General features: G+C 46.8%; 1 long non-coding RNA gene across 20 annotated transcripts in view; it reads right to left on the bottom strand.

The window, feature by feature from the left end:
- Nucleotides 1-8,166: 8,166 nt before the first annotated feature.
- The window catches only part of LOC122168845, a 17,053-nt gene continuing 3,127 nt past the window's right edge, over nt 8,167-22,092 (bottom strand). For 4 of the 20 annotated variants that reach the window (XR_006171403.1, XR_006171404.1, XR_006171405.1 and 1 more), the window contains exons 6-12: nt 20,490-21,737; nt 19,120-19,250; nt 18,504-18,650; nt 17,253-17,524; nt 16,762-17,099; nt 15,760-15,906; nt 10,704-14,403 (exon numbers count right to left, since the gene is read on the bottom strand). This is a non-coding gene — a long non-coding RNA (uncharacterized LOC122168845). Of the gene's footprint in view, nt 14,404-15,717; nt 15,907-16,761; nt 17,100-17,252; nt 17,525-18,324; nt 18,405-18,503; nt 18,651-19,119; nt 19,251-20,489; nt 21,738-22,092 lie in introns of all 20 variants that reach the window. The other 16 variants (XR_006171388.1, XR_006171393.1, XR_006171396.1 and 13 more) reach the window with 16 other exon arrangements.

Below are 22,092 nucleotides of genomic sequence, written 5' to 3'. Positions count from 1 at the left end.
CGTCATCCTGAACCCAGATGACAGCTTAATCATACATTCTGGAAATGATCTTGATTTCAGGCTCTCAGACTGCCTTTCTGAGATAGCTTAGTGGTCACTAGAGTTTGATTTAAATTACTGCAGATAGCCTAATTTGTGAAAATAATCAGGCCATGAGCGAGTGATCTTCCACCCCTTTTAAGGGTCTCTCCTTGCTACTTAAGCTCAATATCTTCATTCATTTATATGCCTCAATGAAATTATGGTATTCTTTATCCCAGCTGTATTTTATATATCTATATATGTATGTGTGTGTTTATATTCCAGCCTTATTTCAGTGTAATTCTATATATTTTACTTGCCCTCTTTCTTTTCTGCGTATCCATCTTTTCTTTGTTGAATTTATTTAATACTGCCTTTACCTTTGTGAAAAAAAATCTGATAGTCTTTGAAAGAAAAACCTCTTTCTTTTATTGATTGGCCTTTCGAAAACTAGAACGGTGAGTAGCTGAGTGGATGCTGTTAGTGTATCAGTATTCAAGATTATAGCCAGGCTGAATTGCTCCAAATGAGGTTGGAAGTTACAGAGATGGAAGGATCCATTCTGTTCTGGCTTATTCAATTGTTGAATGGTGTTTTGTCAGCAAAACAGGAATGGTTTTTGCAGAAGACAACGCAGAGCAACTGAAGCTCGCTCACTGTATGAGATGGATATAAATAAAAAGTAAATGGATGTAGGAATGAATATTAGAGCTCCTACTATAATTTCAGCGAGTTCTGAACACATGGCTGGGCATTGGGAAAATGACGCTGGCACCACCTGGTTTTGTCAAAGGAGTGGAGACCTTGTGGAGAAGAATAAGAATTAGTATAAAGACTGGGCTTTGTGGTATTGAAGAGTGGCAGTAATGACTGAGAGGACTGGCCTGTTATTTCAATGGTAAAATCTAATTCTTCATGGAAAAGACAGCACTGATTAGGGAAAGGGACAGAAATAGCCTGTCTGCAACATTTCTAAATTCAAAACCTGTGAAGAGACACTGGGCAAAGTTGACAGTCGTGATTCATCCAAATAATATAAGCAGACGTTTGGAGAAGAGTTATTGCAAATCCTTTGAATGTTATGTGTGGGTTTCTATTTTAGATAAAATGGCTTTTAAAATTATGCAGAATATACTTCATAAAATTTATCTTATGTCAGAAAAGACATAGGGCCTCTTAATTAGCAATGTAAGAACAATGAGGACCTAAAACATTGCTTCTTAAAACTGTTTAAACACGATCAAGCAAAATTTAGTCAAATATAGAAAGCCTCTGTAATGACTGCATGCTCATTCAGCATCAGTAAAGGCTTCTAGTGAGTTCTTGGGCTACGGCTGGATCCGTGTTGAAGGACATAGCGATCAGTAACACCAGCCTTACCAAAAGGTGCAGGGCCCTAAAATTCCTTTTTTTCCAGCCAGAGATGACATAGCAATTAACAACCAGCATTAGCACAGTAGAGCGCTTGTGTACGCTCTGTGAACTGAGCTCATCAGTGACACCCAGGTGTGCTGTCAGACAGCTGGGCTCCTCACTGCCCTTCACAGCAGCCCTGCAGAGGCAAAGCGTTGTTTCTGTTGGTGATAGAGGCCTCTGTGGCCGAAATAGGGATTCTTGTGCTCTGTCACAGCATCACAGGTTTATTGGCTCCTTCCTGTCCACGATATGCACGACATCTAATAGAAATGTTATCAATTCATAATCTTTTTTTTTCTTTTTCTTTGGCTAGTCAGAGATTAGCAACAATTACGTTTGAATTAACCACATGAAGGGAGCTTATGAAATATATTTCACATTTATGGAAAGCCATTTTAGCATCATTCCACCCATATTAACCATATGGGTGAGTCATAGAAAGGAAGATTTGTAGAAGCCACAAAAAGACAAATGGAAGAATGGCAGTTGTTTATCCTGAAGACAAGCAGAAATAAAAGATCGTTGCAAAAAGGAATACATTGTTTTCCAAGACTGTGGTGATGAGGACAAAATGCAGTGGGCATAAACTGTCCCAAAGTACTTAAATGATGTATCAGATCTTGAGACATGTAAGGCTTCAGTACGATCACACCATCAGATTCGTGCCAGGCCGTTAGATGCCCACCCCCTCTTCCCTTTCCTTCCCCCATCATAGCTTTTCCCACTTTTAATACCTTCTTTAAGACAGATGGCAGCCAATGTTCATGCTTTCTTTGAAGGGGTCTCATTATACCCAAGGCTCTGCAATTACATCTTCAAGCAGTTTGAACCACTCTTTCCCTTTTTCTGGCACTGGCAAGAAGTTTCCACATGAATCATTGCTTCTCTATAAATACTTTAGTTTCCTGGACCATATAGCATACAATAGCCTGCAGTAGATACAGTGCTGTTTATTTCTTTAAAGTAAAGGAAGCTACGTTATGATGCTGGCATCCCATGATGCTAATATGCACTGTCGTCATACACGAGTGGTGTGTGAGTAGCAAATTCTGAGCTCGTCTTCTTTGCCTGGTGCAAACTTCCCTTTCCTTTCCAAATCCACATCTGCCCATGTTGCTCTGCTATTTTCATTTAGAGAAGTTGAGCAGAAAGCCACAGAGAGGAAAATTTAAATGAATAAGCTCCTAATGCAGTCTAGCTACGACATGACTACAACTAGGTTCAACGTGTTAGTTCTCCACATATTACACTAGAGGTCACACAACACCCAATTTATTTCCTTGACTTTCACATTTCCTACTGCCATGAATGTAATTCCTTTCAGTTTTCTCTGCTTTCGGTCGTTAGTGTGCCACACACCTCTTCTCCAGCAGGCTCAGCCTGATTATACCGGTGCTGCATTCTGTGTGTCTACTAACAACTGGGGATCAAACTTTCCCCCAGGCCTGGTTTCCATTTCTCTCTGTCATACGTGTTCATTTGTTAAGGGCAAGAAATGCTCATGTATTTCACATTTTAAAAGGTTGGTACTTCCTTAAGAAGAGGAAGGAAACATCCCATGAACTTATCGAAGGCCGAGGCCGTCTTTCAGACCCCGTTTTGTATTTAGGTTTTACTTTCCCTTGTGGTGTGTCGCAGTGCTTTCAGAAATGTCCCTTTTAACTCTGACAGAGACTTGGTTGGTGCTTGCAAATTCTTTAAATAATAGTGAGAATGAAAGGTGAAGTTCAGATTACTTTGTAAATAACTGTAGGAAAGTTGAATATGGAAGACAAGAGCTCAGTCTTGTTTCCAGGTATCAAAGCTTTTGCTGCATTTGGTATCTTCAGGAATAGTTTCTCAGAGCCCATTTCCACCCGCAGCACCGATTGCAGCCTGTGAAAGCCTGCTGAGTTCCAGTGAGCAGGTATTTCTTACACCAAGCTTAAAGCATAGCAGAGAATCCAATTCTAATTTCTTGCATAGAACGCATACATGTTCTCATTGCAGAGCTCCTATCGTTGTTCCCCAGCTCTGGGTGGTTTAATGTCCAATGAGATATTTCTTTTGTGTATCTCTTACACACTCCCTCATATTAATCTTGTAACAGAAACGACCAGGACCTCTTTGCACTTGACCTCTCTCTATCAATTTAACTACTTTGCAGTGTCTCTTCCATTCCAAGAAGTTGTATTTCGTTGCTCATTCAGCATCTGAGTGAAGTAATTATCATCTTATTTTCACATTTACAACTACGAGCTACGTGAAAAAGGCCTGCAAGTCAGTATGTGGATAGGTTATAATGAGGAGAAGGGACTGCATGGGGACATCTTTTCCAGCATCCCTTCTCTCAACAAAGCCTCCCTTACCCACCCTGCTACTTGGTGTGAGCAATTTTCTTTGAACCTCATTTTGTGGACTTCTGAAGTTCTGAGTTAGTTAATGACTTAATTTCCAGAATATGAGCAATATGCAATCTGTCACGTCACATCAGGCCTACAGAAATTAGTCCAGCACGAATGTTCTAATACCGTGATCTCTATAAGAGGAATATTTTTAAAGGATAACAGACATTCGGTAATACAAAATCTTACAGTTTTTTGTGCATCAGCCTGAAGAGAATTTAACACTGCTGGGAAATGCATCAAACACCTTCTCAGTTCAGAGCTATTTGTAGCATTTTTTGATTCAACGATACTTCAGTTTCTCCATTGAATGTTTTCCTGCTGAAACATGAGAAGAGTGATTTGCTGTTGTTTTTCCATCTGCACAGATCCCAAAAATCCACCTCTGCTTTCCCTCCCCTCCCCATCTCCTCCCCCCCCCTTCTTCTCTCAATAATTATTTCATTTCTTTCCGAATCGGACTTCAGGCATCATTCTGTGATAACACAAACTCCATTTCTAAAGAGATAAACACACCTGAGTTTCCGGTGGCTTTGCAATATGATCAGATGCTTCATCTCAGCATCTCCTTAAGTCACAGAGATCTCTGGAATGGCATAGCAGATAAGGAAGTAGATGTAAGTATAAGAACAGTTGCTAATTACAAGTAACTCCTGTTGTAAACATGGAACTGTTGAAAATAGAATAAAAACATGTGAATAAATTCTGAAATGCGACAACTGCATTTTTCCTTCTCTCTCCCTTCTCCATAACTCCAAACAGGGAGTTGTACGTTCAGAAGAAGTCCTAACCGGGCTGCGAAAAAAGCCCCTTCCCTCGAAGGAAAGCAGGAGGGTGATGTCTCACGTTCCCAGCTACGGAAAAGCACTGTGCACTCACGGGTCGAAAGCGGCACTTGCGGTGAACCACTCCGGAGCTCTGAGATCAGCAGCTGAGTGCAGAGTTCTCACTCAGTACAGACAGACACGGACCTGCTGGAGTGCGTCCATAAAAGGGCCACAGAAATACGCCCAGAGATGGAACACTGCTCTTACTAGGACAGGCTGAGAGAGCTGGGGAATGGAGAAGAGAAGGCTCTGGGGACACCTGAGAGCATCTCAGGGGGGCTATAAGAAAGGAGGGGACAGACTCTTTAGTAGGTTCTGCTGTGACAGGATTGGTCACAGGGAAATGGTTTCAAACTCAAGGAGGGGAGATTAAATTGGAAATGAGGAAGAAGTTGTTCACAATAAGGGTGGTGAGGCACTGGCACAGACCGCCCAGAGGTGCTGGATGCCCCATCCCTGCAGACATTCTAGATCAGGCTGGACAGGGCTCTGAGCACCTGGTGGAGCTGCAGGCGCCCCTGTTCACTGCAGAGGAGTTGGACCAGATGACCTTTGAGGGTCCCTTCCATCTCAAACCATTCTGTGGTTCCATAGAGCCATGCAGGGTGTTTCACTGCTCACTGTGCACGACGCTCCCACGTGTGCTGCTCTCTGAGCAGCCCTTCTGCTGCAGGAGGCTGACACCGAGTGCTGCTGTCCCCACAGCTGGCCCACGCCTGCAGTGCTGGATGACACAGGGTGCAGCCATGAAAGGCATGAGTCCTGTCCCATGCTCTCAGCCAAACCGTTTGCTGCTGTGCTTTGCGGGTCCTCCCACAGCCCAGCACTGAGCAGGAACCCTGCTTCTCCTCTGGGGCTGCCAGCACGACCATCTCTGCCTGTTTGACATTGCATGGAGTGGTGAGCAATGCCCTGGCCTACCAGCTGTTACGTCTGTTCCAAATGTACTCTGAAAACACCTTGGGAGATGCTTTGTACTAGCACACGCAGAGCCCAGTGCAGTACTTCCCCTCTGCTGCCTTGGTCCCACAGAGCTGGGTGCCTGTAGAGCCAGGGTTTGGACAGCAGGCTGTTTGTGCAAGGCAGTGCTCTCCCTCTCTACAGGCAGCATCCTGCCTGAGTGCTCACCAGCAAAACACTGGGGCAGGAGTGAGGGAAAGCCGTGTTTTGTCCCCCAACAGCTGTCTGACACAGAGGCAATTAGCCGGGCACTAATCGGGTTAGGGCTCAAGGGTGTTCTGTGGGCAGCAGGGAGCGAGGTGCCCGCCTGCCCCCCGAGCTGAGAACAGCGTGGGCAGCAGGGAGCTCCGCCTCCCGCCACTCCTCTGCGCGCGTGCTGAAGTTTCCCCATCCCTTCTTTGACCCCCACCTGCTGCTCCTCTGGGGAATAGAGAACCTGGCTGCCTCAAGCGGACCTCAGGGACGTGTATTGAAATGCGTTGCCCCATTAGCGCTTCGTTTTTATTAATTCGTCCTGGAAAGCGTTTACGGCCTCTTCCTAATTCTTCCTCTCAGGGAAAATACGGAAAAAATAGAACTCCACGAACAATTAGTAAAAGCGACAGCAGTGCAGTTAGGGGGATGTATTTGGGGGCGGGGGGAGAGATGTTCCAGGCAGGAACGTGCGAGCCTGGGGACGGCAAAGTCCCTCAAAGCGCAGGAGCGGTGCTCGACACGCACCCACAGAAGCAGCGCGGAGGCAGCGCGCCGCTCGCCGCCCGTCACCGTCGCTCGGCGTCACACCGCACCGCGAGCGCTGCGGGGCCGGGAGGGCAGCGGTGCCGGGCGGATCCCCGCAGCGCTCCGCTCCCAGCGGGACGCGCCGCACGGGCACTCCCGCCGCGCCGGGCTCTCAATGCGCCGCAGCCCCGCGGCGCTCCGCCGCTTTCCGCCCTGACTTCGGGGCCTCGCACCGCGCGAAGCGACGGCGGTGCCTTTGCGCTGCCCCCACCCACCACCTCCGCCCTCTGCTGCGTTCGGGAGGCGCCCCTCCAGCACTCGGAGGCGTCCGTGCGGGGACACTTCGCTCTCAGCACGCGGCCACGCGCACCCCACACGCCCGCCCCCGACAGCCGCTTTCCGCGAGCACGGCGGACGCACGGCAGTCCCACGCGCGCACCTCCCCGCGGACTTCCCAAAGCCGGTGCGGCCCCCTCTGCTGTGCTTTTTCCCTCCCCCTCTCAGCAGATGTGGACCGGCACGGGCCGGGACGGTGGGGCCGCCTCCCGCCGCTCCTCCGGCGGTGCCGACGCCGCTGGAGCTCGGCGCTCCGGTCTGCTCCCTGCGGCCGCCCCGAGGGCTGCCGTGGCGCGGGCAGGTGGGTGCGCGGCCGGGCGGGCGGGGAAGTTGGAGCGGGAGCCCCGGTGGCGCCAGGGGAGGCCGGCTCCGGAGGCGAGAGGAAGTTGCGGTGTGCCGCGGTGCGGAAATTTGGAGGCTCCGCCGGGCGCCTCTCGGGGCTTTACGTAACGGCGGCGGGGCCGGGAGCGGCGGAGCGGCTCAGCCTGTCCCGCGCTGCGCTCCGCCGCCCATCAGCGCTTCCTATGCTGCAGTTTCCAGCCGTTTCCCCTTGTCCTGTCTCCACTCACCACTGAAAACAGTCTGGCCTTGCCATTCTGCCCCCCACACCTTAGATATTTATAGACCTGGATCAGGTCCCCTCTCAGTCTTCTTTTCTCAAGGCTGAACAGACCCAGTTCACTCAGCCTTTCCTCATAGGAGAGATGCTCCAGGCCCTTCACCATCTTCGTGGCCCTCCGCTGGACTCTTTCCAAGAGATCCTTGTCTTTTTTGTACTGGGGAGCCCAGAACTGGACACAGTGCTCCAGATGAGGCCTCAGCAGGGCAGAGTAGAGGGTGAGGATCACCTCCCTCGACCTGCTGGACACGCTCTTTTTAATGCACCCCAGGATGCCATTGGCCTTCTTGGCCACAAGGGTACACTGCTGGCTCATGGCAACCTGTCATCCAGCAGGACACCCAGGTCCCTTTCCGCAGAGCTCCCCTCCAGCAGGTCATCCCCCAACCTGTACTGGTGCATGGAATTATTCCTCCCCAGATGCAAGACTCTACACTTGCTTTTGTTAAACCTCATCCGTTTTATTTCTGCCCAGCTCTCCAGCCTGTCCAGGTCTCGCTGAATGGCAGCACGGCCTTCATGCTGTCAGCCAATCCTCCCAACTTCGTATCATCAGCAAACTTGCTGAGGGTGGCCATTATCCCCTCATCAAGGTCATTGATGAAGATGTTGAACAAGACCGGACCCAGCACCGACCCCTGAGGAACACTGCTGCTCACAGGCCTCCAACCGGACTCTGCACCACCAACGATGACCCTCTGCGCTCTGCCAGTCAGCCAGTTCTCAACCCACCTCACTGTCCACTCATCTATCCCACACTTCCTCAGCTTTGTTATAAGGATGTCGTGGGGGATCTCTCTGATTGGCTGGCCATCTCTCTGATTAAAATACATTGTATTAAAATGGCCACTTAAATGGCCACTTGAAATGAATAACAGCAAGGTTCGTTTTGGTTTCAGTGCATTTGGCTGTACAAGGAGGTATCATCCAGGTGAAACTCCCTTCACTAGGAAAGCATCACAGACACAATGGTACCATGGAACTGCTGGGCTTTGTCCAGGTACACGCCTGGAAAAAAATAACAATGAAAGAAAACTAAAAGGAAAATGAAAAGGTCAAAAGTAATCGTAGAATCATAATAGAAAGATTCAGTAAAACCCAGAGCTTACCTCATGTCTCTATTGTAAGCACACCCACCGTTGACAGAAACCTCACAGGCATAAAGGGACTTGTAAAGAAGAGCGCTGGTTTGGATTCGCTCTTTGCACAGCGGCTGGAAGAACTGTGCACATCTCCATTACTTCTCATGCCTGTGAAAGTCATTGTCTCGACATCGTTGCTGCCACTGCTGGTTCTGTATTGAACATGAGAACATGTGAAACTCCCATTTACTCGGTTCCCCTAAGGATTAAACGTGAAATGGCAAATGGTTCAATCGTGTATCACAATAGAATCTGTAGAGAAGATACTACACCCTAGCCCACAACCCTAACTTTAACCCAAACCCTAACCCAAACCCTGCCCTAAACATAACCCTAACCCTGACTCTAAACCTTACTCTAAGCTTAGCCATAACATTAATCCTAAACCTAATTCCAAACCCTAACCCTAAGCTTAACCCTAAATCTTACCATAACTTTAACCCTCAACCAAACCCAATCCCTAACCCTAACACTACCCAAAATTAACCCCAAACTCTAACCCTAACCCTAGCTCTAATGCAAACCTGAAACCTTGCTCTAAACCTTTCTGCAAATACTAACCCTCACACTAATATTAACCCAACCTGAACCTATCAACCCTAACCCTGACCCAGTCCCTAACCCAAAACAAACACTAACCCTAATCCTAACCTTAATCCTAACCCCAGCTGTATCCTAACCCTAAATGTAAACTTAGCACTGAACCTAACCCTAACCCTTACCCTCAAACTTAACCGAACCCTAACCCTACCCTAGCCCAAACCCTAACCCCAAGCATAACTCTAAAACTCAACACTAACACCAAACTCTAGCACTAACCCTAACCTAAGCTTTCACTACCCCAAACCTAAAACTAACTCTAACCCTAACCAAGTCCAGCAAGACCCCTTCTTCTCCATTTGTGGCCCAGCAAGCCCCCTTTCTTCCAGTTCAGGACCCAGCAAGCACCTTCTTTTTGCTTTGTGGCGCAGCACACCCACTTCTTTCTGGGTATGGACCAGCAAGCCCCCTCCTTCTGGGTTTGAGTCCAGCAAGCCCCCTTCCTTCTGGTTTGTTGCCCAGCACTCCCCCTTTCTTCTGGGTATGGTCTTACAAGCCCTCTTCCTTCTGGGTTGAAGAGCAGCAAAACCCTTCTCTATTCATTTCAGCCCAGCAAGGACCTTTCCTTCCGGCTTTGGGCCCAGCAATCCTCATTCCTTCTGGCGTTTGACCTTTCCAGCCTCTCTTCTTCACTGTTTCAGTAGAGCAAGTCCAGTTCTTTCTGGCTTTGAGCTGAGCAAGCCTTCTGCCATCGGGGTTTCTTCCTGGTGAGCCCCCTTCCTTCTCAGTTTCTGCACAGCAAGAATCTCCCTGACGGATTTGCTGCCCAGCAGGCTGCTTTCCTGCTCCATTCTGCCCCAGGAAGCCCCGTTCCTTCTGGCTGTCTGCCCAGCCCGCCACGTTCCTTCTGTTTTTTAGTCCAGCCAGTCCCTTCTTTTTGGTTTCCGGCCCAGGACAACCCCTTTCTTCTGGGTATGGAGCAGCAAGCCCCCTTTCTTCTGGCTTTGGGCACAGGAAGGCCTATGTGTACAAAGGGACTGTAAAAAGCCCAAGCAAGCAGATAAAAATGCTTGTGCTGTTCCAACTGGACCTTGTGCCCGGTGCAGGAGGGGGCCACACCGGGCGAGAGAACGCGGATCTAAACACCCTGTTGCTGCAAGGCCCTGTGATCTGCTGGGAAACAGGAAGAAGAGCGCGATACCACACACCGTGACAGCAAATATGGGCCTGAACTGGTTGGCCACTGCCTGGCCAGCTCACTCACACCAGCCACCACCAGCAGTGCAGGAGTGCATTTGCTGATGATCAGGATCGTTCACATCTGAGCATCAGACACAGCACAGCACAGCGTACACTATCAAGAACTTGAACAAACATGATGTGTGAAGGGCCCAGGACTGCCACAGAGCCCAGGGAGGCTGATGGTTGCACCCTGCCAGCGAGGGGTGGACGTAACCTCGCGAGGCAGAGCTGTGCAGCCTCAAGTTAGGGATTGTTCCCAGCTCTCTGAGCAGCAAGGCTGTGCCTGTGGGCAGCGGCATGTGGAAAAGCAAAACTAATCAAGACAAAACAAACACACTTGAACTGAATTACAGTTTCAAGGAATCGCTGTTGACTACAAGCAACTGAACCCATGGCACAGCCCAAAATCCCAACAGTGTTACAAAAGAAGGCAGGCTGCCTGGGTGCTTTTCCACCCCGCTCAAGCCTTCACATAATGGAGGGGATACAGGTTTTGAGAACCGAGCCTTTATTCATGACACTGGAAAGATGTTTCAAAGCATCTGGTTTTCCATAAGGAGGAAAGGAAATCTGGCTTGCTACGATGCATTGATATAAAAATTGTGCCTCTAATATGAAAAAAAGGTTTGCATACTTGAGAGCACGGTACCATCAAGAATTCCTAATTCCAGTATTTTTGACAGAATAGGGAGAACAAGCTCTCATGGACAGAACTTAATAGTACAAAACAATCACAAGCATCCTACAGTGAATTCTGACCATTTGTGAGCGCAGTTCTTGAAGACAGCTGAAGAAACAGATCCCAGTAGGATCAAACCACATATATTTACACTCACTGTAGAAGTAACACTGCCAGTTAACTGGAATACACATCTTCACTGCTGTTCCAGAAGTCAGGGAAGCCTAAAAGCTAAACTTCAAGCTCAGGCATTCACACTTCAAACAAAATTCCTCTTGCATCCTGCATAATTAAGGCAAAATTTGTTATCTTTTGAAAATACCTCATACATAGTTTCTGCACAAAAATAAGAAAAATAAAACTACATATATTGTATATATAATGGAACACTCACATATGGTCAGTCCAGCAGAATAAGGCACAAACAATAAATAAAACGCAAATGCTTATATGAGGTTAATGGGTTATTCTGAATGGAATACAGCAAAATTCAACTGGATCTGAGTCTATTTGTTTCTTCCAGTGGGAATTAGACTCCACACAGATATTCCATGCTGTGTGATTTACAAAGATGCAGCGTGTAGGAACAAACTATCAGAAGTAGGTCATTTGTACAGTGACTGTATTTACAAGTGTGGTCCTTGTCAAACCATCTCTAACGAGGCTCCTCAATGGGGCTCTCCAACCTGAAGTCTAAGTGTTATTTTTTCCAGGAAATGAGGTACATTTGGTTTCTTACCCAGGCCACTGGAAATTTTGTATGCATGCTGAATTTGCATATTGATATTGTCACTAATAAAAATGACGCTACCTGCCCATATCATTGGGGCACTTTGCAGAGTGCTCTGGCAGGTGCTCACAAGCATACTTTCTCAATCTGGAGATTACCGTGCGCAATGGCCCGCCTGCATCGGTGCGTTGTCAGGGTCAGAAACCTTTCAGGTGAGTTGACAGCAGTTGTCTGTTATCGACAAATCTGCACACGTGTGCTCAGAGAGAGAAGGGAGCATTTCAAGATGAAAGGCACGCATCGTCATCTGCTGTCTGATTACAGCCTCAGAGTCCCTCCCACATAACAGACAGGTGCCTGTGACAGATAGGCGAATATCTCCAGGACCCAAACTGAAACAGTGGAAGCGAGGCACTTGAAAAAAAATAATCCCTCACAAAGCCCACCTGAACTGCTCGGTTTCCAAACATTTTTACAGTCGTGATCACTAAGTTCATTCGGGGAGATGCCTATGTGCTCATCCTCTCAGCTGTACGTGTCCCTTTTTAAAGCCGCTGGGGGCAGGAAGCCTCCTCTGCATCCCAGCATCCCTGGCCTTTGGTTGTTACTAAAAGGTTTCCAGCTGACCACAGTTCTCTTTAGCTCCTGTTTGATCTTCCATCATCACAAAACAGCTGCTGTAAGGTCTTCTTCCCATTTGGCCTCTGACTAATCACATCTATCCTGATTTCTGATAGAGAGAATGCCTCTTTGTGGTCTAATGGGAGCACTGAGGGATTCAACAAAGGAGCTTCCTTCCACTTTCAGAAAGAACTTTCATCAAAACGTAACTGAGCTAAGAAAACAGCTAGAGAACTGCTTACCATCTCCATCAATCACACGACTGCAGTGGAAACATACATCACCACACAGCTGAAGAGGAAGGAGAAACAACTAACTTTTAATTGATTTTATTGACAGTAATTTCTCAAATGTATCTCAATAGCTTTCCTGTTTTCTGTCACCATTCTCAAAGGAGAATGATGGCAAATCTGATTTGGGTTCCCAATTCAATCTTGCGTCATCTAATCACAAAATGTCTTTATAGTATTAAAGATGAAAGCATTTCTTTACATCTGCTCCACCCTCTACAAATACAGTTTTGTTTTGCTGCTTCCCTAATCCTGAGCATTTGAAATCCAGCAATGAAGAGTCACATACGCATGTTTAGTAAGCATCCAGCTGAACATCCGTGCATCCAATCAACACACAACTCTTGCCTGCTGCATGTTCTTGCTCTATCATGACTGCAATACTATTGCTAATCATGTATTAGTGCTATTGATAAACATGGCATTTATTGTCTGCAGGGATGCCAGCAATATTTCAATCACCTGCCCCTCATCGCTGACAAAATTAGGATCCACCTGTGATGTGCAGATGCCTTACAACTCCCAAATGTAATCCTCCTTTATTTATCCAAGCAAAGATGCGTACATGACCCTTGCACCTGGCTTCCAAAGCAGAAAGCTCTATCCATTATGGTCCTGGACTGCACAGTCAAGGGAGGCTGGAGGGAAACAGTGCAACTACGTACAGCTCTTCTTTCAATGCTAGGTGCTGTCCTCTGACAAGTTCAGTCTTTGTTGGTCTTCAGCAACCGGATGGAAGAGCTGCTTGATGCAGCGCATCTTAACGCATGGTCGTCTGAGAATTGCAGCTGTAAGGAAGTCCACGCCACCCAAAGGCTTTGAGTGAAACCACAGCTCTTGAGCGGCAGATCGTCCTGATGTGCTTGGGGAAAACTGGGTGTCACAAGCTGCTCCCATCTTAGACATCTGCAAAAGCTTGAAACAGCTCAAGATAAGCAACACTAAGCTTGAAGAGCAATTAGATTCTGATTAGCCCAGCTATCCTTTGTGAATTACCTGCAGTTTTCTTTCTGCAATGCAAAACTTACCTACAGAGAAACCCACACAAACCGACTGCAACAGAACACCTACTGATTAGGCTTTACACTCACAGGTGATCCTAAGAAAACAGACTCTCCCTAATTTTCCATCAAGGTACAAAAAAGAAAAAAAAAAAAAGCACTGAAGTGATTCTGGTATGTTATTATTGACAGAACCCAGTGAGGTCAAGTAATTTGCACCACCACTGCATCTTGTGAAGAAAGCACCTGCTGCAGGAGAATTTCACAGCCAAAGGACTAGAATGCTTATCTTCACAGCTTAAATGGAAGATGAAGAAGTAAATCTTGCACATGGACTTGAAATAGGAACTGTCACCTCAACTGCCTTAGAGATGTTTACCTGGCAAGTAACTGGAAGCCATAACAATATTATGATGCCCACTAGTGCTGCGTTTGTCACAGAACTTGGCTGCCTTTCCACACATCCTGCTTCTCACTTGGTGACATTTTGCTCTACAGGGACCTTGCAATGCTTCCTTGGACTGTTGATTTCAGCTCCGCAGGCAGAGGTCTTTTCTCAGTGGAAGATCAGGCAAACGAAGGTTGAACATGGGATGAGGAGATGATCTGCTGATCACTGCTGCACACTTTTCTAATCCTTTCACGGCAGCTGGTCAGCGATATTCCAGTTAAGCACGTCAGCCCTTACATGTGTGACAGACCACGTGTCAGCTGATGCTTACCTCCACGTGCCACTGCTTGCCCACAGCGTTCACCACACGTCCTTTCACTGGTGTTCCACGTGCTCCACAGGTGGGGATGCCCATTTTGTCACGGCAGGTAAACAATGTAATCATTCTCCCTTCGGTTCGCGAGCATCAGCAGCGAGTTCCTTCCTGTTCAAAGATTCATTAATTGAGAGCATGAGCTGAAGCAATTCAACTCCAGAGCTTCTGTAGAGATCATTTAATTTGCAGCACTTGTTTCAGTAACAGGATTTATACTGCAGTAATGTCTTCAGCAGCATCACACATGACAGTTCAGTATGATTACTTTTTAAACAAGCTTGACTGATCCTGAGAAAAGCCTGCTAAGTAGGATGCATCAAATCTCTCTGAAAATAGTTACTGAACTCGTCACAAACAGGTCAGAAAGCTGTACTCATTGCCTGGCTTACATCCTGGCTCTCTTAGCACTGGTTTCATTAGATTTACATAAACGTAACTGAAAGCAAGATGCACGCCTCTGCATTTTCCCCATGATGTCAAACATCAGAGAAAGAAAAATGTAAGCTGACAATAGCACTGACACAGCACTACAGGTTGTTTTTCAAACCAGCCTCTGCCATGACACCGAAATGAGAGCTTCCCCTGTACTAAGAACCAAACAACTAACAACGTGTGCTACATCCTGCACTGCCCCTGATCCATGCATCGCTGGGGGACGCAGAAACACGCAGCTCCGTATTCTGCAGCTGCAGAAGCTGGCAAGACGAGGTGAGGGGAAGCTTACAAGAAAAGCATGCTCAGGCAACTCAACTGAAAACAAAGAATGTATGCAAGACAATGACTGAGGCAGCTGAAGAAGACCAATTTTCTGCCCTCTGCATCAGAAAAATAATGTCAATCATTTTGCTGCCATAAGCAAGTTTGCACCCAGATTTCCTATTTCCTAAGGAAGCACCCTGTGCTGCAAACTGCAGTCTTCCATCCCGCCCCACTCCCATGCTTTACCCTCAGACTCTTCAGAGATTTAGATCGGAATCTGGATGGCAAAACAAGCCCTAATTCTCTACATAACTGTGTGTATCACATTAGAAATATGAAAGCAACAGCTGCACGTCTACTCAAAAAAAGTCCCTGAAGGATCCCACTGAAATGAGAGCATTTAGTAGTGAAAATAGTGATAAACTGGACTCATACTGGGAACCCACGTCAGGAAAATAAAAATCTGTTTAAAAATGACAAAACTTCTGCATCTGATTTGTTTCTAAGGGTCTGTGGCACTGTATCATCCTACTGATCCTGAAACATCACCAGTACAAAACACACACTTGACAGGAAATCTGGTGTCGAAGTAGATAAGTAGTTAATATTTCACGTGCACATTTTAGGATACCACTCTCAGTTTTGTGACGCATCCTAAGACCTTTTCCTCATAAAAGACACTTCGCTTACTCCATCTCAGCAGGAAAGCTTTAGGAACCATACCTTGCACATCCCTCCCAACTTTCATTCCATTTTCATCATTACCAGTGACAGAAGGAAGGGTGAAGATCCACCTGCCAGCATTCTTGACAAATCCAATACCTGCCAATACCTGTTGGCAGATATCACAGCAGAAGCACTCTGGATACCAGCGGTTGTTTATAGCAGTCACACAACCAAGAATGAACTCACCTGCAGGAAACACAGTAACAGGATGTAAAATGCCATGCTACACAAAGTTAAAAGAAGCCTGCAACTGAATCGCTAGAATTACGTCCTCGCTTTTGCCTTGCTCTTCTTCTAGAAAAGGACACTCTTGAATTGCTGTTCACACAGCGTTGGCTTCTACTCTGCTAGGTCTATAATCAAGCCTTGAAAGGGCTCCATACTCAAAGCACAACAGACCTGAGTTTGGGTGGCCTTGACCCTACTGCGAGAAAACTCCTGCAGTCAAAGTACAGTAGGATACAGAGATGCACAGAGATGCAGCAGGAGAATGCACCTGCTAAACATCAAATCCAACACGCACACCAATTTCTGATCTACCACAGAGTCCTGTCCTGGGAGGCACTGAAAAATGAGAAAACTACCATTTCTATTCTCTGCTGCACAGCCATGCCAAACACGCACGCTGTTCTCTGCACACACGCTGCAGCCAAGGCCCCTGAGCAGAGCAAACGCTGCCTACAACACGTCGGGAGCTCCGCTTCCTGCTGCTGCCAAAGGCTGAAAGCTGGCTCTCAAGAGCCCACAAATCAAACAGCTGTCAAAGAGGAGCGATCAGGCAGACAACAGCATGAACAAAATGAAGTCTCACATGCAGGCTGTGGCGTTCCCATGAAGTCACAGCTCTCCAAGAATAAAACGTGATCCTCTCTAGAAGTGTTGGGAAAGCTTGAGGCATCGCTGCTGACAGCAGCCCTGCTGATTTTGGCTACTCTCACTACAGTCAAAAACAGGAAAAGCCCACTTTCAGGCAGGATCCATGCGGTGCTGCAGCCCAGGTGGGTTTTTTCTCTCCGTGAAAAGCCTTCACGTTAAGCTTACCTGACATAGGAAGTCACTAACTATCCTGTGAAACGTGGTACTCTTGAATCCACGAGCCTTTCTCCCCTGTGCACAGGGCCCTGAACTTTCCAGCCGTCCGAGGGACAATGTGTGAAAGCAGCTCCGTGGCTGTGTGTCCTGAAGGTTCATCGCTGGCAGAAACATCAAAATACACAACAACAGGGCTGGTGTCCTTCGACAGCTCTGCTGCCAGAGAGAGCTGGCCCTTCTGCAGCTCTGACAAGCTTTGCTGGCATTCTTCAATCTCCTCTCGAAAGAATCAGCCAGTTCTTGAACTTCTAATCTGACCGCAACTCGCTCTACTTCCACTTCACCGTCTGAAAACAAACCCAAGAAGAGATTTCCTTAGCTCTACTCACTGCAGCCAGAGATCAGCAGCTTTTGTTCTGTAGCATCTCCAGGGTAAAACAAAGCCAAACAGACTGCAGGAGAGACCGAAAAGAACTGTAAAAACCACCCAACCGACTCACCAGCATCACCTGTAGCTGTCCAAATTCAAACAGTTTGATGTTTCAGAGGGCAATGAGTTCATTTCTGTGGCGATGACATGCTTTGCACACACCTCAACAACTCGGTCCCTTCTCATGAGGGTCCTGGAATACTTCTGCTGTGTCCGGAAGAGGACCTTCAGCTCTCCAAGAGCGCGCTCCTTCCGCTGAGCAGCATCTCTGGCCCAGCTGTAAAGTTCTGCCCTCTCTTTGAAGACAATTCCTTCACATTCTTCTCCAGACTTTACCTCCACCTAAAACACAGCACAGTAATGCGTGATTTCCCCAGAAGCTGTTGTCACCTACAGCACTGTTACAATTCTGACATCAGATAATGCAAAATTATTCAACGTTTTCCTTTCTTCAGTGGCTTTGTACCCTCAGCTCGACACTCATCATGCACTGAAGTGAATGAAAAGCCCTGCCTTCTCAAAATGGAAGAGCCCAACAAGTTCCAGCGTTTGAAATTCATTTTAGCAATGCAACACTGCCTGCACCACGCTGCATAGGAAGTTGTTTGATTTTTAAGCTATCCAGTGTGCTGGCCACAATTCCCCAGCAAAATTTCAGGTCTGCTGAATGATGTGCTAAGTGATAACGCAGCACTGTTAGCATCCCAGGTGTTCTCCTCTTAAAGACCGTTAAAAAACTTCATACTGGCATCTGACAGAACAAGAATCAACTGAAAATAATAAACGGAGGCCTCACAGCTGCATATCCTCCACGCTTTCTACGTGCGCATTACTGGCTTTTAACATTCTTCAATTAACACATCTTCCAAAGCTACAGAAAAACTTGGAAGAACTGCAGAAACGTGTGACAGACAAGCATTTCTGGTGGGAGAAGTGACACCGAAGGAGAAAAAGAGCAGGTAAGGCGAGAAAAAAACTCACAGAAGTCATACTGTGATGAAGAGATGAGGAAAGGCAGACAGGATATTGAAGAAAGAGGAAGACGACATTCTGCAGACTTCATCAGATTAGCTGTTCCAATTAAAGGACACTACCTACTGTTTATTGGTGCGCTGTCGGTCTTGCTTAATCATTACACTAACCTGCAATTAAGGTCTGTTCTTTACAGGAGGCCAAACTAGAAGATTACAGTCACTGCAAGCTTCTCATCCTATTAGGCACGCTAGGGTCAAACATGAAATCCAGACACGAACAACGGTTTTAAGCCTTACAAAGCTACATAAGGCTACTTCCAGTTAAACTCATCTCTACTTGAGCTTACAGTTCTTCTCCTTCCTAAAAAGCTGCATCACCACCTCCTGGTAAATCCTGTGATACATGAGCAGTTTCTGTGCATTCTGCTTCTTCGCTGCTCGCAGCTGACTGCACAAATACCGCTGTTGTTCACTGGTTGCTGCAGTATGTAATTCTTCCTTCCTTGTACAGACTGAGTCAGCACGACTAAGAACACGGTAAGCAAATCAGCCACGAGAGCCTAACATTCAAACTACATTAAGTCTGGACACTAAGAATAACCGCTCCCTCCAATAAAGCCGCATTTCCCCTCTCCTCTCCCTCCCTCTCTCCCTCCCTCCCAGCAACTGATAAATTTCTTCATTTATAATTACAACTGCAGTACAGAGAAATCATGATAGTAAGTTCTCCGTCTCCAACTTTCCTATAGCTCCTATAGCTACTACTGCTTCAGAGCAGCTAAGTAACAGGGATTAAGGGAAGCGAACAACTGGGGAAAAAAACAAACAAGAACTCTTCATTACTCTTAAGACACACTCAAGCTTGACTCGACAAGAGACTGAAGTGCCTTTGGAGCAGTGCAATTCCAAAATGAGCACCATTTCCCTTGGAAACTGCTCTGAAATCCCTCCACTCTTACATACCTGCTAGGAGGAATTCTACTAGCCAAAGCTGTTTCTACTTTAGGAGGCAAAGCTGTTTCCCTTCTCTCCCTGAGAAACCTGAGAAGCAGTAACACATTCCCTCTGCAGCTCAGGTTTGACTGGGGGGCCTGCTGCAAAGAACAAACATTAGTGGAAAACAGCTGATAAGACAGCTAAATACTGAGATCATTTCTGGCACGTACATTATGAAGTAACCTAACGATACTCAGAACATCTTGCATTCAGAGCTTTTGAAAAGGCATCCTTAGATAAAAAGACACTCATTCAGGATAACTAAGGAACTGTAAATCCGCCATGCTTTGGTTTTCTGCTGCTATCCAAGAACCTCCATGCAATAATGAAGATTTCAAACTTGCCACTGCCACTACAGACACCAGCTTCCTTTGACATTTACTTATATTTCTGGTAGCCCAATATGTGCCACCTTTTATTACTATACAGACACTCACAGCCTCAGAAAGGGTGACTGGCCAAATGGAAGATGACAGGTTTTCTCAGTTGAAGTACTGTTAGAGTCTGTTGGTTCTAGTAGCACTATACTTTGCCCTTCCCTTTGAAACCTTGAATTTCAGCTTTGAAATTCAAGTCTCAGACCAGGAACAGGTCAGCATTTTCATACCGTTACAAGAATTAGTGATGGCCTTACACCAAACAAAACGCAGCTACAAGGAAGAGCCATACGGGAATCATCTACAGAGGAAAAGCAAAACCAAGGACTGCAAAAGACAGTCAGAAACGGAAAGCTGTCTGCAGCAGCTGTACTACCGATGAGCTCTGAGCATGTGAAATTCCAGAAGATATGACACAGCAACTGAACAGAACTTATTTCACATCTCTTCTGGGAAGTACAAGAAAAACCAGGACAATCCAAGGCTGAAGCTAAAGATGTAAAGCTACCGGAAAGGAATGGAGGCAGAGCAGCAGGATGTCTCCGAGTTGAAGAGATGACTCGAGTTGAAGCTGAAGCACACGTGCTGCTCTCGTAGTGGCCAGTCAGAGCGAGGCCTGCGCATATCCACTGCCAGTTCAGCTCAAAAAAGGCACTCAGCACTTCACCCTGACATCTTAAACAGCGCCTCGCACACATTCCAAAATCCTACCCGCAACTCCCTGTCTCACTGCAGACTAACGCTGAATCCTGCATAAGGCACATTTCTGTTCTCACGTGCAAATAGCTACAACTCAGTATCACTCAAGTTGAAAGTCTAGGATTTGAAGATCACAGACCTGCACTGGAACTGAAAGAATCGACATACTATTAAGACAGAAGAACTCAGACAATGACTAGCACTAATGACTGACTAATGAGCAGCACAGTTGAATAAATTACTAGTTCAGTTAACGCTCACCTTCTTCCAGAATTTTAAACGAGAAGTTGGAGGGCCCATCTTGTGCTGGAGGAGCCAGCTTGGATGCCTCGCTCTCCCAAGGTTCCTGAGCTGCACTGCAGCTTTTGGGTGCTTCAGCCACTCCCGGTTTTTCCTGCTCTGCTTTCTGAGATGTTGAAATTCCATCAGCGCTCTTTCCTGGAGGATTAAAGCCGAATCCAAAGAGGGAACCGATGGCCGAGGTCTTGCCAGATGGGAATGTCTTTTCGTTACTGAAAACGCTCTTGACACATTCAGACATAAATACAAACTTTGGAGCAGAAACCACGGTTTTTCTTGGCGTTTCAGAGGTGCTTAAAGCCTCTGAGGCCTCTACAGCGGCATCAGAACCATCACCACCATGGCTGAGGTCACTTTGTTCCCTGGTAGCTTCCTCCAGCACAGCTACAGAGTTCGCACCACAAGGAGACGCTTTGGCTGTGTTTGTACCAGAAACATGAGGTGTTATCCACGTGCCTTTCTCACAGGTGTGCTCACTCTTGTCCCTGTTTGCTGTTTCTTGAGATTGGAGTATAACTCCACCACCTGAGGGCAGTTCATTTTTGTCTTTTCCATCCATGTTTGTCAAGCCTGCTGTACGCTCCTTGGGTGGATTGTCTTTCTTAGCGCAATTTGTATTGCACTCCTCTATGTCAAATTTAAATCCACCTGGAGGCAACCACACTGAGAAGTTACATCTTCCTTCTGCAGGCTTTGCTTCAGCATCTGCCAGATTCTGAGAGGTACACACTGGGGTTTTCCCATCGAGTTTAAAGGACAGTTCTTGAAGAGATACTGCTGAATGAGTTTTGTTTGCATTCTGCAGGGCAACACATTTTGGGGCAGTGGGTTCATTTCTCACTGAAGAGATGTTACAGTCCCACTGCCCTTCCTTTTTCACAAAGGCGGATCCTAATTTGTCCTGTGCGGCACTGACACAGGACTCTGCAGGTTTTAAACCTGTGGGTGCAAACGCAGGTTTTGTAAAACAGCCTGGTTCAGGCAGAGGTGGATTTGCGCTCGCCTGGGGCAGGCCGTAGTTGTAGCGATCATCACCTCCACGAGGAGAAAGGATTCCAGCAGACGGAGCATCAAAACACACAGGTGCACCACAGGTGCCTTGAGGAAACACACCAGCACAAGTGCTGTGCAGAGGCGGCGCGTGGATCGCTTGTTGCTGAGCACGTCTACGTGCTGAGGTGCAGGTCCGTTCATGCCACAGACAGGCGCCTAAAGAAAAACACAGCGTTACTTCCTCGTGGAAAAGGAGAAAAAGGGTTCAGGGGGCTGAAGCCAATGCAACGTGCACTCTTCATAGCAAGGTGCACCTTAAAATTAGATTTCAACTCTCATCAGTTTAAATTGAAATCATTCGTTCAAAACTTGGATGGTATCTGAACACACAGACTGGAGAGAAGCGTAAGTGAACTGACTCATTTCCTTTAGTATCAAAAAAGTCAAAACCAGCAAGTCCCCACACTACTTTGGGGAAAAGAACATCGCAGACAACGAGCAGAGGACATGTGCCAGCACGTTAAAAATCACAGATCACAGAATCACCCGGGTTGGAAGGGACCTCAAGGAT

Source organism: Centrocercus urophasianus, unplaced genomic scaffold (assembly GCF_019232065.1).
Source record: "Centrocercus urophasianus isolate 14NV4802_14NV808 unplaced genomic scaffold, USGS_Curo_1.0 seq_465, whole genome shotgun sequence".
Lineage (NCBI taxonomy): Eukaryota > Metazoa > Chordata > Aves > Galliformes > Phasianidae > Centrocercus > Centrocercus urophasianus.
This window is presented reverse-complemented; position numbering and strand designations above follow the sequence as displayed.